Below are 15,632 nucleotides of genomic sequence, written 5' to 3'. Positions count from 1 at the left end.
TGGGGTTGGAAAGGCTGGGAATGGGGTGATTGTGATGCCTCCAGCTCGGGGGGGACATGGAGCTGCTGGAGCCAGTCCAGAGGAGGCACCGGGATGGAGGGATCCAGAGGGATGGAGCAGCTCTGCCAGGAGGACAGGCTGGGAGAGTTGGGATTGTTCAGCCTGGAGAAGAGAAGCTTCAGAGTGTCTTAATTGTGCCCTTCCAGTGCTTGAAGGAGCCAAGAGAAAAGATGGAGAGAGACTGTTTATAGGGGGCTGGAGTGAGACTGTTTATAGGGGGCTGGAGTACCAGGACAAGGGGGAATGGTTTCAAACTGGCAGAGAGGAGGTTTAGATTGGATATGAGGAAAAAATTCTTCCCTGTGAGGGTGGGGAGGCCCTGGCACAGGTTGCCCAGAGAAGCTGTGGCTGCCCCTGGATCCCTGGGAGTGTCCAAGGCCAGGTTGGACAGGGCTTGGAGCAACCTGGGATTGTGGAAGGTGTCCCTGCCCACGGAAGGGGTGGAACGAGATGAGGTTTAAAGGTCCCTTCCAACCCATACCATTCCAGGGATGGGGCAGCCACAGCTTCTCTGGGAATTCCATCCCAGCGCCCTCACAGGGAACAATTTCTCCCCAAATATCCAACCTAAACCCACTCCTTCAACTCAACCCCATCCCCCGGACGATGCGACGCCCTGGGGGCAAAAATTAGAGCGGGGGAGGGAGCAGGGGCTCCCCGCAGCTCCCAGCGCCGTGTCCCCACCACCTCGACCCCCCTGTGCCACCCCGGGGTGCCCCAAAATCTGCCCCGCGCGGTGAAAAAGGGAGCCCCCTCAGGGCCGCCGTGACCCCGACGTGATTCGAACACGCAGCCTTCTGATCTGGAGTCAGACGCGCTACCGTTGCGCCACGAGGTCCCGGCAGCGCCACCTCCGCCCTTCCTGCAAGAGCCTCCGCTCCGCCCCCCCCTCCGGAAACCGCCACCGGGATTGACCCGCGCGGGGCTCCCCCCTCAGCGGGAACCTCCCGCTCCCGGGAATCTCCGTCTCCCGGGACTCCCCGGCCCGTCCCGCTGGAGCCGCCGCCGCCGCCGCCGTCTCCTCGTTTCCCCCCCCCCGCCGCCTCAACGGTTTCCAAGCCGCCCGCTCGCCCCGCTGGCCACGCCCCACCCCGCGCCTGGGCTGTACCACTGCTCCCCGGGAGGGGTGTCCCGGCGCCGCCGGGGGGCGCCCACCTGCGCGCTCCGGTGGGGGGGAGGAGCGATCCCCCCCCCCAGCCCCGCTCTGGTTTGTCCCGGCCCCGGCCACGCCTCTTTTAAAGGGCCCGCGCAGGGAGAGCGGCCCGTGACGTGCGATGAGTTGGGCCGTTCTCAGCCGTAATTTTTGCTGCTTATTTCGATGTGCTTCTGGCAGAGAAGGGGCCTGCAAGCAACCTGGAGAGGGATTTTTAACATGGCACGGAGGGACAGGACAAGGGTGAATGGCTTCGAACTGACAGAGGGGAAGTTTAGGTTCAATATATGGAAGAAATTCTTCCCTGTGAGGGTGGGGAGGCCCTGGCACAGGCTGGGCAGAGAAGCTGTGGCTGCCCCTGGATCCCTGGAAGTGTCCAAGGCCAGGTTGGACGGGGCTTGGAGCAACCTGGGCTGGTGGAAGGTGTCCCTGCCCATGGCAGGGGGTGGGTCCAGAAGGTCCCTTCCAACCCAAACCCTTCCATGGTTCCATGAAAGTTCACTTCTACTTCCCCAAGAGTGTCACCTTGTTTATAACCATGGTCACCCTGGATAGAAAATACATACATCTATAAATATTTTTATATATATTCTTATATCTCTTTATAATTCATATATAATTTATATAGTTAGTAGAATTTTTATGTTTATATTATATATTATTTTTATATATTTTTATATTTAATAAATTTTACCCGAGATGCCAGCACTGGGTTTCACAGCAGCTTCTGCTTTGCTTTTCTCTGTGTGTGTGTAAATGAGTGGCTTTGCAGCAGGACTCTCCAGCTGCACACAGCTGGATTGGTGGGAACAGGATTAGGGAACTCCATCTCTCCTTGTCTCCCACCACGATCCCACCAAACCCTTCTGCACAGAATAAAACCCACCCCGGAGGGGTCTCATAAATCCGGTTTATTCCAGCTGCTTCCCGGCGCGCTCGGACAGTTGGGATGGGAAAAGCGCCGGCTCCGAGTGCAGGTGGAGCCGGACAAACCCCCTGGAATATCAAGCAGGAGGAGACGGATCAATAGGCGAGTCTCAAAGCACAGCTCATCTCTAATTTACAGCCTTGTCACAGCAGCGCCCGCCGGGCTCGGGGGATTCGCAGCTCCGGGATACCCGGGAAGAGCCAAAAGGGATCCGTCTCCATCGTCTCCGCTCCAGAGTTTTCCTGATCCCTTCCCCGAGGACACGGATGCTCCCGGCATCCCTCCCCTGTTCCCCCCAGCAGCTCAGGGAGATTCCCCCCCGGGCCAAATCCTGCTGCAGGGCTGCGGGAAGGGGGAATATCCCGGGAGACGATGGGTGCTGTAGGAAAATCCTCCAGGAAAACGATGCTCCCTCCCCTCGGGCTGAACCCCGGCCAGCGAGGCTCGTTAACAAGCCCAATAATTACTCAAATAAATATGGGGGGTTTCCATCCGACTTCAAAAGCCCTCAGCTGGGAGTCTTCCTGCTATCCCAGGAATGAAGGGCATCGTTGTGGGGCTGATTTATGCCTTAATGCCACTGTGCCCTTCCCCTCGTCAAACCCACTTCCAAACACCGGGAATACGGGTCTCTGGAAGGTGTATTTTGGGGTGTTTTGAAGAACCAGCTGAGAAAAGGAGGAAGCTTGTCCTGGAGCAAAAACCCTGATCTCCAAACGGCTCGAAAATCCACACTCTAAATGTCCTTACAAATATTTTTTATTTATTTGTTTAACTCATATATTCCTCTAGCATAGGAATTCCCACGGGAAGTGCTCTGCTCTGTGCGTAGAGACGTGTGTGTGTTTATTTACAAATGCCACATTTATTTTCCCAAATGTACAGTACTGTTTTTCTATGGCTCCTGGGGCCGGGAAACTCCTGAGGAACAGGTCCCTTCCTGATGAAATCCAGGCAGTGGGATAAAAAAAAAAAGGACAATACCAAGAGGTTTAATGCTCTGATCCCTGTCAGGCAGCATTAGAGGGATGTTGCAAGGATGGTTCTGTGCCTTTCCCTCTTTGTCAGGGATCGATACAGGTTTATTTCGGGTGGAATCAGGAAAATTTATTGGCTGGAGCAAAATCCCAAAGCAAACACTTAGATTTAGGCAGGGCTTTGTTGAGTCAGGACCTGCTGTGAGCCTGCCTTTGCCTGCTTGTGCTGGTTGGTTGTTGGTGGTTTTGCATAGGAAAAATCTGGAGAAAAAGGAGAAAATCTGAGTGCTGGGGTCCAGTCCAAGCTCATTTCTGTTTAATTAATATTTCTGTAGACACCTCAGTGTCAGATTGTCTCTCTGGGTTCACACTGGCATAAAACAAGGGTCAAACTCGACCCACACCTTTACACTTGTAACAAACTGCAGAGCAGTGATTAATCCCAAATATTAAAGTCCATCACGTGGTCACCACCACGAATCCTCGTGCAAAAATAAAGTTACATTCAAGAAATACACTTTGGGTTGCACCAACTTCCCTGTTGTTTTTTTTTGTGTTTGGTTGTTTGGTTTTTGGGTTTTTTTTTTTGGCCCAAAGCTAAATCTGAAGGTCCTCACCAAGGACTCTCCAGGGCTGCAAACCCTGAACTCGAGAGGCTCTGCTGATGTGCAAAAATAGGAACAGAACATGGTCAGCATTTTCTCCCAAAACAACACGAGCTTCCCCTGTGCCCACCTGGAGCTGCCCAAAGCTGCCTGTGCTTTGTCCTCGGAATAACATTCTGGAAAACGTGGGGTTTGGGGGCAGCCACAGATAATTTTGAGCTAGAGGAAGGCTCGGGGAGGGGGAGGTGAGCTGGAACGGGGTGGGAGCATCCAGTCCGTGTCATCTGACTGCCCAGGAGGAGCTGGAAGAAAATCCTGCCCGTGGGAGGAGGAAAAAGGATGGCTTTGACCAGGTGACTTCTGGGGAAAAAATAATAATAATAATAATAATAATAATAAAAGAAAAAAGTAGTTTTCTCTTGGCTACCCCCCAGGATGCAGAGATTGCCCTGCCTGCAGCAAACACAGCTCATTGTGAGCCCAGAGCTCCAGGTTGTGGCTTGGGTAGGAGTCAGTCCTGCTGTGGACAGACTGTCCTGCTGTCTGCCTTGGGCTCCCCAGGGTTATTTTCTGCTCCTTTTTCACATCTCCAACAAACCCTTCAAGAATGTGCTACCAGATGGAGAGTTCAAGCTGCAGTTTTTCCTTGGCTTGCCTCCCACAGCTGGTGCTTGTGCCCTTCCAGCTCGGTGCACAAACATTCCTGCAGCTCACACCAGATCCTGCACACTCCTCACACCAGATCCTGCACACTCCTCACATCAGATCCTGCACACTCCTCACACCAGATCCTGCACACTCCTCACACCAGATCCTGCACACTCCTCACACCAGACCCTGCACACTCCTCACATCAGACCCTGCTGGCACCAGGACCCCTCCAACACCAGAACAACTCCAACACTAGGAATCCTTCAGCACCAGGATCTCCAAAACCAAGATCCCTCTGTCTCTAGGACCCCTTATTCACTAGGACTCCTCTTTTACTGGGACAATTCCAACACCAGGATCCCTCTGTCTCTAGGATCCCTTATTCACCAGGACCCCTCTGTTACCGGGACAATTCCAGCACCAGGATTCCTCCAGCACCAGCACAATTCCAACACCAGGATCCATCTGTCACCAGGATCCCTCCATCCCCAGCCCATCTTCCAAGGGATCTGCACCCCCCACCCCCAGGTTTTGGTCCCCAGCCTGGCTGTTTTCCACACAAATAAACATCTGAATACTCTTTCCCTCCTTCCTTCCCTCCCAAGGAAGCCAATATTTCCCGGAGGGGGCCACACTGCCTGTCTTGGAGCGAGCCTGAGGCCCTGCTCTGCTCACTTGGGTCATTAAAACTGTTTTTTTCCCGACACTCTAGCATCAGCTCCATGCCTGAGCCCTTGATCCAGGCTGCTCCTTGTTCCAGGGGATGTTCTGCTCCATCCCAGGGGTGTCGTTGCTTCACTCCAGACCTTTGGCACTGCAGGAAAAGCTCGGGGTGCATGGGAAGGGGATGAGCTGTGGGACACCCACCCCCAAGCCCCAGTGGGGACCCAGGGCAGGCACCACAGGGAAAGAGGGGCCCCCCTCCTCTGTGCATCCCATCATCTGCTCCGAGGGAAGTTGGATGCCTTCCTCAGTGTAATAGGATTAAAGGAGGATTATTGCTGGTGGGAACAAACGCATCTTTCGGGAGCAGGGCTCTCCTTTCCCTGAGGAGGGGTGGAGGTGGAGGCTCTCTCCAGAGACCCTGGGACCCCATGGGGTGAGGGAACAGGGATTTGCAGAGATTCCAGCTGTACACTGAGCTGGATTTGTGATGGAGAGGACACCTCACTCCCTGCTGCATCCTTTCCCCAAGGATGCTCAGGGACAGGCAGGACACGAGGGGTTGTGCAGCCCCAGAGAGCCTGAGCTCACTGCTCAGCCCAGGGGCATCCCTGCACCTTCCTTCCTCCCTCCAGAGGATGAAAAACCCTTGGAAAAGCACTTGGAAACTACTGGATGATAGTTAGTAAGTCAGTAAGATTTATCTACTCCAGCATCACTCAGCTCCGGGGGACTCTGGAGCGGAGAAGCAAAAGTGGGATTGGAAGAGCCAAAGGCAGGAGAGCAAGAGGAAATCCTGGAAAATAAGCAAACCCCGAGCTTATAAAAATGCCAGGGGTTGTGCAAACGTGGGGGAAGAGAGAAGGAGACGGGGAGAGAGTGTTCTGTGACAGGAGCTGTCACGCCCCAGCCCTCGCAGGCTCCGAGCAGACGCTGCCCTATTAAAACGCCGCCACGGGAAAGAGAGAAACAAAACCCATTTGCTTTTGCCCACTGCAGATTTGTCAGTGGGAGGATGGGGGGGGGGGCCCGGGGGGGCTGGGGGCAGGGGGGGGGATATGCTCAGCTCTTGGCAGATTCGCTCCAGAAAAGCAAAAAAAAAAAAAATCAGGCTGCAGTCTGGTGGGGAAACAACGTGCGGACGACAAAGACCTTCAGCCATAAATCTGGAGGTCAAGTCATTCTGACGGGGGGGGGGGGGGAAAAAAAAAACTCCACGAGCCGTTTATGAACACAATAGAGGTCAATCCAGGAGCAAACCATCTCGCTCGGAGACGCGGTGGAAAACATATTGTTGCTTCAAGAGAGCTCCATCCACCCAGGGAGGTGGGAAATTCTCTTCAAAAATAACTGCTGAAGCTCGAGTGCTTTGACATTCACACGGCTCCTGGTTCGTTTTGTCTCGTGTTTTTAAATGCACATATAATGGGTGTGGGCGAGTGTCTGCCTGTCTCAGTTTTATGTGCTACGTTCATTAAACCCCGGGCTTGGGAACCCCTCTCTGGAGACAGGAATATTTGAGACAGCTCATCCCAGCCCAGCCTGGGGGACTCCCACTGCAACTGGGAGAACTGGAAGCCCCTCCCCAGCTCCAGTCTCCTCCCCAGTGCTGCTCCAGAGACCCAGAACCTCAATAGCTGCCCATCCTCAGCACCACCCCTGGCTCTGTGATCCAAGAGGTTCAGCAGCACAGCAATGAACTGGGCCACTCTTCCTCACCCCTCAGCAGTGATTTAGTTCCATCTGAGCACAGCTTCCCATGATTTTCCTCCAAACCTCTGCTCTGGGTGCTCTCCCTGGAGCCTGCCCTGCTGCTCTCACAGGGTGATGCCTGCTCAGATCATGAGCAGGGACCCCCCTTGAGTCCCCCAGCCAAGCCAAAACGTGGGAGCATCAGCATTAACCAGGCTGGAACCTGCTGGGCTCGATGGTGACAAATGACAGAGAGCAGCTGGACTGGCTGCTCCCTCACATGTCACCTCACGTGTCACTGTGTGCCCTCTTCTGTGCCAGAACCTGGAGTCCAGCTGGGAAATACCCACCTGGGAACACTGCTGGGGGGCTGCAGGCCTGGATCCCACAGCTCACAGAGCTTGGGATTAAAGAGGGGAAAGAGCAAAGTGTCCTGAGCTGCCCCAGCCCGGGTGTGACACACAGAGACCACGCACAGCCTGTGTCCCCCTGCCCCTGTCCCACCTCCCAGCACATCCCACCCCAGCCAGCTGCTTTCCCAGGAAACAGGCACCCAGCAGGGAGGATTTAAAGCTCCTCAGCTGCACCTTGGGTTGTTATTGGTGCTTCTAGCCAAGTTCAGGTTTTTGTGCTAAATCCTTTGGATAAGAAAATAAAATAACAGCCGTGTTGGTCCTGGATGTTGGCTGAGCCAACAAATCTGCTCCTAAGGGAGCTGTCAGTGCCACAGACAGCTCTGTTGGCCGAGTGTGGGTCTGGGAGCACTGGGAAAACCCTGGAAAGGTCAAGCCTCTTAATCACAGGGGAGGATTTGTGTTCCAAGTGTGCTCATCCCCACAGTGGGGGCTCCTCGGGGGTCTCAAAGTCAACATCCCCCTGTGCCAACCAGCTGCCCTCAAGCATTTTCCCTTTCCAGGGGCTGTCCCTGCTGCTCTCCAGCAAATGGGAGCTGCTGGTGCCTGGATAGGAATGCTGGGTGTGTTCAGGGACAGGGAACTGGGCACTGAGACCCAAACCCTGGGTGTGTTCAGGGATGGGGGACCCATCACCCAGACCCAAACCCTGGGAGTCCCTGGCTCACCAACACTCACCAGCTTTCCCATGTGCAGATCCTGGGGCTGTTTGGAGGGTATCCCAGTGGGAATGTCTGCCTGAGACCCCTCAGGAAGGCACAGCATGCAGGGGGCTCCTGTATGGCTTTAGCAGAGGGTGGGAAGGACAGAGGGACAGGGTGGGGGGGAAAGGAGGTTCCTGGGCACAGCCACCACAGGAAAGGTGGTGGCAGGAGCAGGACTAACCCTGGGGAAGAGCAGCTCCTGCCCAGCAGTCCTGGGCACTGCTTTTGGCCCCAGGCTCAGAGGGTCTCCACAGGGAGGAGGGAAACACAGCATGGAAGAATTTAAGGATTTCTGCCCTGGAGAACATGGCCCTGGAACGAATCTCAGGTGCCCCAAGCTCAGGAATTTGGTCCAGTTCACCAAAAGAGAACAACCTCCTGCTGAGCCTCATGGCCCAGGGGTGCAGGGGGTGGGCTCACACCCCGAGGTGTCCCCCCTGCCCGTGGGGTGGGAGCTCCTGGTCTGCACTGGTCCGAGCAGGGTCCATGTGTCTGGTGCCTCCAGAGCACCCCAGGGTGCTGCAGCCAGGGGAGCAGGAGGGCAGAGGCACGGAGAATGGCTTCCTGCACTCACAGACAATTGCTTGAGGCTTCAAAAGGAGGAACAAGCCCCAAACCGGCTCCTTTTCTGCCTTCAGCCAGTCCTGCAGCAGCAGGACAACTTACCAGCCAGGGGCCAACCCTGCCCAGGACAGGGACTCCAAGGTCTGGCCCTGGCTTTTGAAACCCTTTCCAGGTCTGTCTGTTGAGATTTGCCGGAGCAAGGGCAGGTTGGCTCGTCCAGGAGGGAACTCTTTATCCCCCTGGGATGCAGGGTCCCTCTGACCCCGAGTGCTGAGGGCTCAGCACCTGTGGTGGGATTGCTGCAGCTCCTGGGTGACACCCCCAGCCTCTGCTTCTGCCTCCTGGCAAGGTCATTCCCGTGCCTTTGGCTCTCCCCTGGCCACAGCCAGCGTCTGGGAAGAGAAAATGAGACAACGTGCAGGAGAAACGTGTTAGAGGAGATTAAGCAGCTCCCCCCCTGTGCTGCCCCCGTCCGTGAGCAGCTGCTCAGCCCCGGCTCCCCTTCCCCTCCCAGACACCTCAGCTCAGCCCCTGAGCCCCTCGAGACCCCCGGACACAGAGGTGGTGCCGCTGGGGGCAGGTCCTTGCAGAGGTGAGGAGGAGGAGGAGGAGGAGGAGGAGGCACCCAAAGCTCCCCCGGCGGTGCTGTCGTACCGAGGGGCCGTCCCGAGGCACAGCTCGGCAGGGTCTGTCTGCTCCTCACACGGCCGTCTCCTGCTGTGCACTGGACTCTTCTTTCTTCCTCTTCATCTTGCAGAAGCCATGGAGCCCGCAGAAGCAAGCGAAGGTGAACTGGGGCATCACCTGGAGCAGGAGAGGCTCAGGAGCACCCCCGGGACACCTGGATGGGGACAGGGAGAGGAGTCAGGGCAGCTCCTGGGGGTGCAAAGGCAGGATGGAGGGTGTAAAACAGACCCCCCAGAACCACAAACCTGGAAAATTTCCCTGTACCAGCACACATCTCCCCCCTCCTCCCTCCCCTGGGGCCCCCAGCCACGCTCTCCCAAATTCCCCAGCCAGCCAAAGGCAAGGAGATTAAAACTCTCTCCCCTCGCCAGCCCCTCTCCCAGGGAACAATCAGGACAGACGTGGGGACAGCTTGCAGCTCCTGGTGCATATGGAGGGCCTGGGAGGTGAGGAGCCCTGGGACAGCCCCGGCACAGGGGCAGCACCAAAGGTTCTGGCACAAAGAGCCTCAGCTGAGCTCTCCCAGTTCCCTCTCTTTGTGTCCGTTTCCAGCAGATAAAATAATGCCCCAAAGCACAGCCCACATGATGGCCCAACAGCTGCAAAATGTAATTATGCAAATGAAAGGCTGGGGTTTTTAAATAAATAACAAATCCTCGCAGAAATTCCGTCTGAAGCGAGACCTTCGTTTGCTCCCTGCTTTAATTTTTAGCTTTTGGCAGAAAAAACCAGAATCCCAGCCTGGTTTGGGGTTGGGAGGGACCTTAAAGCTCATCCCATTCCACCCCCTGCCATGGGCAGGGACACCTTCCACCAGCCCAGGTGGCTCCAAGCCCCATCCAGCCTCAGACACATCCAGGGATGAGGCAGCCAGTGCTTCTCTGGATAAGCTTTTGCACAATTTGCAGCCCTGATTTTGGCCCAGAACAGGCAGTGCTGGTGCCCAGAGGGAGCTGTGCCCGGCCCTGCACTGCCCAGCAAGGCACATCCTCATCACCAGGGCCCCCCAACCCTGTGGGGAGCAGGGGGACTCCCCCACTGGAGTTTGGAGCAGCCCTAATTCCCAGCAGGGCCAAATGGGAGGGAATTAACCGCTGGGAAAACAGCCAAAGCAGGTGGGGCCCGTGGCCCCCCATGAGCCCCCCACCAGCGGTGACGGTGCAGGGGGGTGATGCCACATCCCTGCCTTCCCACTTCCCCGCTTTCCAAGGGGGCCCAGCTGCAGCACAAAGCCAGAAACACCCCCTTTAATTCGCTCCTGCCGCTGCCCCCCGTCCCCAGCCATCTGGGTACCTGTCTGCGAGCTCCCAAATTAAATCAGGCTCTACCTCTGGAGCTCACAAATAATGACAACGGGCTCTTTAATGAGCCTCCCGTTCTGAAAGGCTTCCCGGCGTAGCGGCAGGTCCCGGCGTCTCCCTTTGTGCTGCTGCTTTTTTTTTGTTGCCAGCCTGAGAATGGGATTTTGGAGGGAATGGCTGGTAGGGGGGGTTTTTTGGGGGGGGACTAAGGGGGGTCGCTCAGCTCCCACCCCTGAGCCCTCCCAGGTTTGCTCCAGCTGGAGCAGAGCATGGGGAAGGGGAGCCTGTTTTGGGCACATGGCCTCTGGTCCAGCACCACCTCATTTGGGGTTTTTAAATGCTTCCCTCGCCCGGGCAAGGCACCCCCACCATCCCCACAGCACCATCCCTGCTGTTCAGCACCACCCACATCAACCAGGCAAACCCCAGACCCCCCGGGGGTGCCCCGTGCCACCCCAAATCTGGCCGTGCCCGTCCCGGCTGTCCCCCCCACGCAGACACAAAGGCTCCCTGAGAGCCTGGGCGGTCTGGCTGGGACCCCAACGTCCATTAGGCACCTATTGATATATTTTAGAGGAGCTTGTACCACGGAGGCTTTTCAGGCTGACCCTCTGCCTCCCATTCAGGCAGGGGACAATGATGAATGAGCCCCGGAGAATGGAGGCAGCCCAGCTGAGGCCGACGCTCCTGTTCTTCTTGAAAAGGTGGAAAAAGGATCCTGAAGGAGCAAGGAATAATTAAAAAATAAATGAACTGGCTTGGGCAGCGCTGACAGAAGCCCTGCCTGATTTGCAAGGGCCGGGCATGCTCCACAGCCCCGCTGCTGCCCTTTCTATTCAGGGGAGAAGATCCTTTCTCGGATAAAACTCTGGCTGCAGCAGAGAGAAAATGCGAGAGAGGAGCATTAAAAATGTAAAGCTGGAGAATTCTCTTTAGTCAACTGCATAACCCCAGGCCGTGTTTGTCACTGTCACAGTGATGAATTGGGAGCTGTCTGCAATCAGCATGCTCACTTTAATAATGGCACTTTCCCCGAGCCCTGAAAAAATGTCTCTCTGAACCAGCTGGACGGAGCCTGTTCCTCAGCCCGGCGATTCCTGATTCCCTGGGATTCTCTGGGCAGCTCTTGGCACCACGGCTGGCAGCAGGAGCAGCTTCAGGAGGGAAGGTGCTGGGCAGGGAGAGCCAGGGGAGCAGGCAGGGGAGCAGGCAGGGGTGCAGGCAGGGCTCAGCACAGCCTGGCTGCAGGGACAGGAAGGTGCTGCCAGGTGCCATCAGTGGGCACCAGACCCAGGGCTGGGATGCTCAGGCACCAGGATCTTCCATTCCAGCCGATTTTCTTCCCCTGCCTCAGCTTTTCTATTTCTGGGAAGCACCGTCGAATTAACTTTTTAGCGACTTCGGGGGAAAAAAAAAAAAAAACAACAACAAACCCAACAAGTTTTGCATTTGAAACCCTGAATTTCAAGGCTGCCTTTTTGCTGCCGGCTGTCTGTCTCGGGCTTCCTCCCTGGGAAACGAGATCATTTGCAATGGAAATCGCTCCTGTGTTTTTGCAGGGGAGCTGAATGGAATTAATATAATTTGTAACGAAACGCAGCAAAGTTCCCGGAAATTTTGGTTCATTTGCCTTTCGTGATGGCTGGTCCAGCCACAGCCACAGCTGAGGTTTTTAGGAGTGACTGATGATTTGGGGATCACCAGCCTGGCTTTCTAAAATCCACTGAGCAGACACCCCTTGGAAGAGTCCCCAGAGACACGGTTGGGACCTGCAAGGACTTTCTTCAGAAGCCTGGATGATGTGGATGCTCCAAGCACGGACAGAGCTTTGCCTGGGACTTTTGTCCCTTCCATTTTGAAGCATCTGAGGTTCAGGTCCTGCATCCCAGAGCCTGTCCCTGCATGGACACAACCCCTTTCCCACACTCCTCACCCCCCTCCTCCTCCTCCCAGCCACACAATCCATCCAATTTAGCTGTTTGCCAGCCAAGCTTTCAAACTCATTATTTCCCGGGGTTGCTTTTTATTTTCCCCCCCACAAACCTCGGACATCTCTGCTGCTTACAACCAGTCCTAAGCTAAACCCGACTTCAAAGCAGCTTCTATAATGAGCAGCAGTGCATTAGAAACCCGACAACAGAGGAGCTGAGGCCGGGCTAAAACCAACCTGAAAAGAAGCACCATCCCTTTAAGGAGAGATAATGAACGGAGAAGATGTTGCTTGGCATGTTTGCAGAGAATCACTAATTAAAACATCGCTTCTGTAAAGTCTGCTGATCCCATTGATTCTTCCCCCCACACAGTTAATTTGCTGCTAGGAAGGCAAAGTCGCAAGGGTCCTCATTATAAAAATTTCACTGGCTGCAGCTAATGGTTGTAATTAATAGGTGCAATAAATTTCAAATGGGCAGCCGGGGTGTTCATTAGCTGCGGGCTGACTCAGCACCGGTGGCCTCACCAGTTACTAAATAACCCATTTCCAAGCAGACGGGAGGGGGAAGGTGCTCGGTGGCACAACTGGTGCATCCGTAATTCCCCGCCCAGGGCAGAGCTTGAATAAAGAATTCCCGGCCAGCCCCGGATTTGGCTCTTTTTGTCCCGGCGGTGAATTGTCTGTGTAAACCTCCCCTGGCCCTCTGGCAGCTGTTGGGGGGTGAGTTTTCCCAAAAGGTTGAGTGACCTGGATTTCGGGTGGGATCTGAGCCCTCTGATGTGAAGGGTAAATACCCAGTGATGGTGTCACAGCTCAAACCCAGGCACGGCTGGGTCTGCCTCTTGAGGGTGTGGGTTTTAATGCCCTGGTCTTTCTCTGGGCATCCCGTGCCAAAGCTGAGCTTTAAAATCCTCCCCAGGCTCCCCCTGAGCATCATTCCCTCCGTGGAAGGTCCCAGTGCTGCAGCCCCCCGTGTCCACCAACCCTCCCGGGGCTGGGTGCTGTCACAGCTTTCATTAAAAAACTGCAGCTTTTCAGTTCGTTATCATCTGGCTGTAATTAAGATATCAATAATTGGCACACTTTTCCCCCAGTTATCTCCTGGGACCGGCACACAGCGGGCTGGGTGACCCAGGAGGAAGGTGATGCTCTTTCAAATCATCATCGAGGCTGCACAGGGACAAACCCCATCCCAATTCCCGGCAGTATTTGGGAGCTGGTGCCCTGTGGCTTCACGTGCCTGAAGCCAAAATGACTTGTGCTGCCACGAGGGGTGTCCAGGGGCTGGTACAGCAGCACAGGGGCTCCGTGTCGGGGCACGAGGCTGCCATTCCCCCTCCTTGGACAAGCCTGGGCCTCACCCAGCTTTGGGACACGGGAGCTCCACACCCAAGAAGCCTGGCCGGTGGATGCCTTGCTCATTAATGGCACTTATTATCTGTAATTAGCAGCTCATCCCGCTCTGCACATTCACTCCTGGGAGCTGGGAAGGACCAGGGAATGCTGGAGGGGTCCAGCCGGGTGTTTTTGGACACAGGGCTGCCCGGGAGTGTCTTTGGGTGGCTCCTCCTCGAACTGCTTTCTTTAGACCAGCCACGGGATGAACTGGGATTTCGATCGCTGCCTTCTCAAAAAGAGCTGCGTGCCTCAACTCTCAAAGATGCTTTGAGAATTCCAACCTGCTCCACTGTTTTATTTAATGCCATGAATCCTTCATAACCCAGGGCAGCCGAGGGGCTTGGCTGTGCCCAGCCCTGGACGTGGGCAGTGATGGCAGAGCTGTGCTAATTGAAAGGTGGCTGGAGCTGCTGCTGGGAGGTGGATGCCAGACAGGCTGAGAGCTCACCTGGTGCTGGCAGCATCTCCTCCTCACGCTGGACCTGTGCCAGGGGTCCCTGCCAATGCCTTCTGCACGGCAGGGCTTTCATGGGAACACTTGTCCCGTGCGTGTCCCCTCGGGTGTCCCTGAGGCCGGAGCAGACTGAAAACCACAGGACAAATCTCTCTGCTCAAGCCCTTGGGCAGTGCCTGGGGGCACTGGGGCTGGCAGAGAAGGGCGAGACATTTGGCACAAAGTGCCCAGCCCTGGTTCCTGACCACCAGACCAACGTGCCCGCTCTGTTTCTCCGTTTCCTCCCCTCCCAGCCGCTCCCCGGGAAGCACAGCGGGTTGTGCTCCCTCTGCTCCTTCCGTGCTTCCGTGCCTGCCTTGCTAAAGGAAAAATCAATAGCATGAAAGGTGGTGAGAGCAGGTCTCGGGGGTGGAGGATCTCGCTGGCAGAGAGCAGACAGGCTGCCAATAATCCTGCTCGGCCCGACAGCCACCGAAACATTAACGGGGGCTCGTGTTTGTGGCTTCCTCACCCCTGGAAGTGTCCAAGGCCAGCTTGGAGCAACCTGCTCTGGTGGAGGGCGTCCCTGCCCGTGGCAGGGGGTGGAACAAGGTGAGTTTTGAGGTCTCTTCCAACCAAATCATGCTATGAAATGTCTGTGCTGCTAACGGGGACCAGAGAGGATTTTGCTCATTCCTTCCCCACCACAGCATTTTGGGTTGCAACAAAAACAGCACTTCTGGTGCATCTTGGGGTGATTTGCCCTGCTCTGCCCTCCCTGGCACCCTCTCTCTATGCTCCCCATCCCGGGGTGGGGGTGGTGGGGCCAAGCCAAGCGTGTCCACCCTGCCCGGCGTGAATGGCTCGGGGCAGGCATTGTCAGGGGGGAATTTTCTGAATGAGCAAATCCTCATTAAAAAATAATTAAAACAGCCTGGCGAGATTGGCTTAATTCCTTTCATTTTGACTGATGGTGTTTAGTTTTGATGATTTATGTGGCACGGTCCTTGCCAGCTCTCATGCTTTCATTGTTGGAAACTCATGGGATTTCATGATTTTCTTCCTTCCACACCTCCTTGAGTCATGGGATTACAGCTGAAAATCTCAGCTTTCAGTTTTTTTCAATGGCTATTATTTTTAAAGATGCATTCCAGGCTGGTGAAATAAACTTGAAAGCCTGACACCTAATGACTCAAAGCTCAGGAAGTGAGAAAAGAGGGAAAAAAAAAAAACAAACAACAAAAAGAAGGGAGGAATTGCTCGTTTCCTGCTTGGCAAGGTGGTTTGGAATCCCCCAGCGCTGGTCAGGTGGTCGTGGAGCTGGTGGGGGCTGCAGTGGTGGGGTCTGGGGTCATGGGGTTTGTGGCAGTGGGATCTGGAGTGATGGGATCTGCGGGAATGGGGTCTGTAATGATGGGGCCTTTGGTGATGGGATCTGCAGGAATGGGGTCCATGGCAGTGGGATCTGCA

The 15,632-nt window shown here is 55.5% G+C and overlaps 1 long non-coding RNA gene and 1 other non-coding gene across 2 annotated transcripts in view; both read right to left on the bottom strand.

Moving 5' to 3' along the window:
- Positions 1-826: 826 nt before the first annotated feature.
- On the bottom strand, positions 827-898 carry TRNAW-CCA. Its single transcript has one exon. It is a non-coding gene; the product is annotated as a tRNA-Trp (tRNA).
- A 3,826-nt stretch (positions 899-4,724) lies between these two features.
- Positions 4,725-15,632, bottom strand: part of LOC113954838 — a 31,320-nt gene continuing 20,412 nt past the window's right edge. The window contains exons 2-3 of the long non-coding RNA XR_003530350.1: positions 9,065-9,251; positions 4,725-8,802 (exon numbers count right to left, since the gene is read on the bottom strand). This is a non-coding gene — a long non-coding RNA (uncharacterized LOC113954838). The remainder of the gene's footprint in view (positions 8,803-9,064; positions 9,252-15,632) is intronic.

The sequence above is a fragment of the Corapipo altera genome, unplaced genomic scaffold (genome assembly GCF_003945725.1).
Source record: "Corapipo altera isolate COAL_440 unplaced genomic scaffold, ASM394572v1 77b, whole genome shotgun sequence".
Classification (NCBI taxonomy): Eukaryota; Metazoa; Chordata; class Aves; order Passeriformes; family Pipridae; genus Corapipo; species Corapipo altera.
This window is presented reverse-complemented; position numbering and strand designations above follow the sequence as displayed.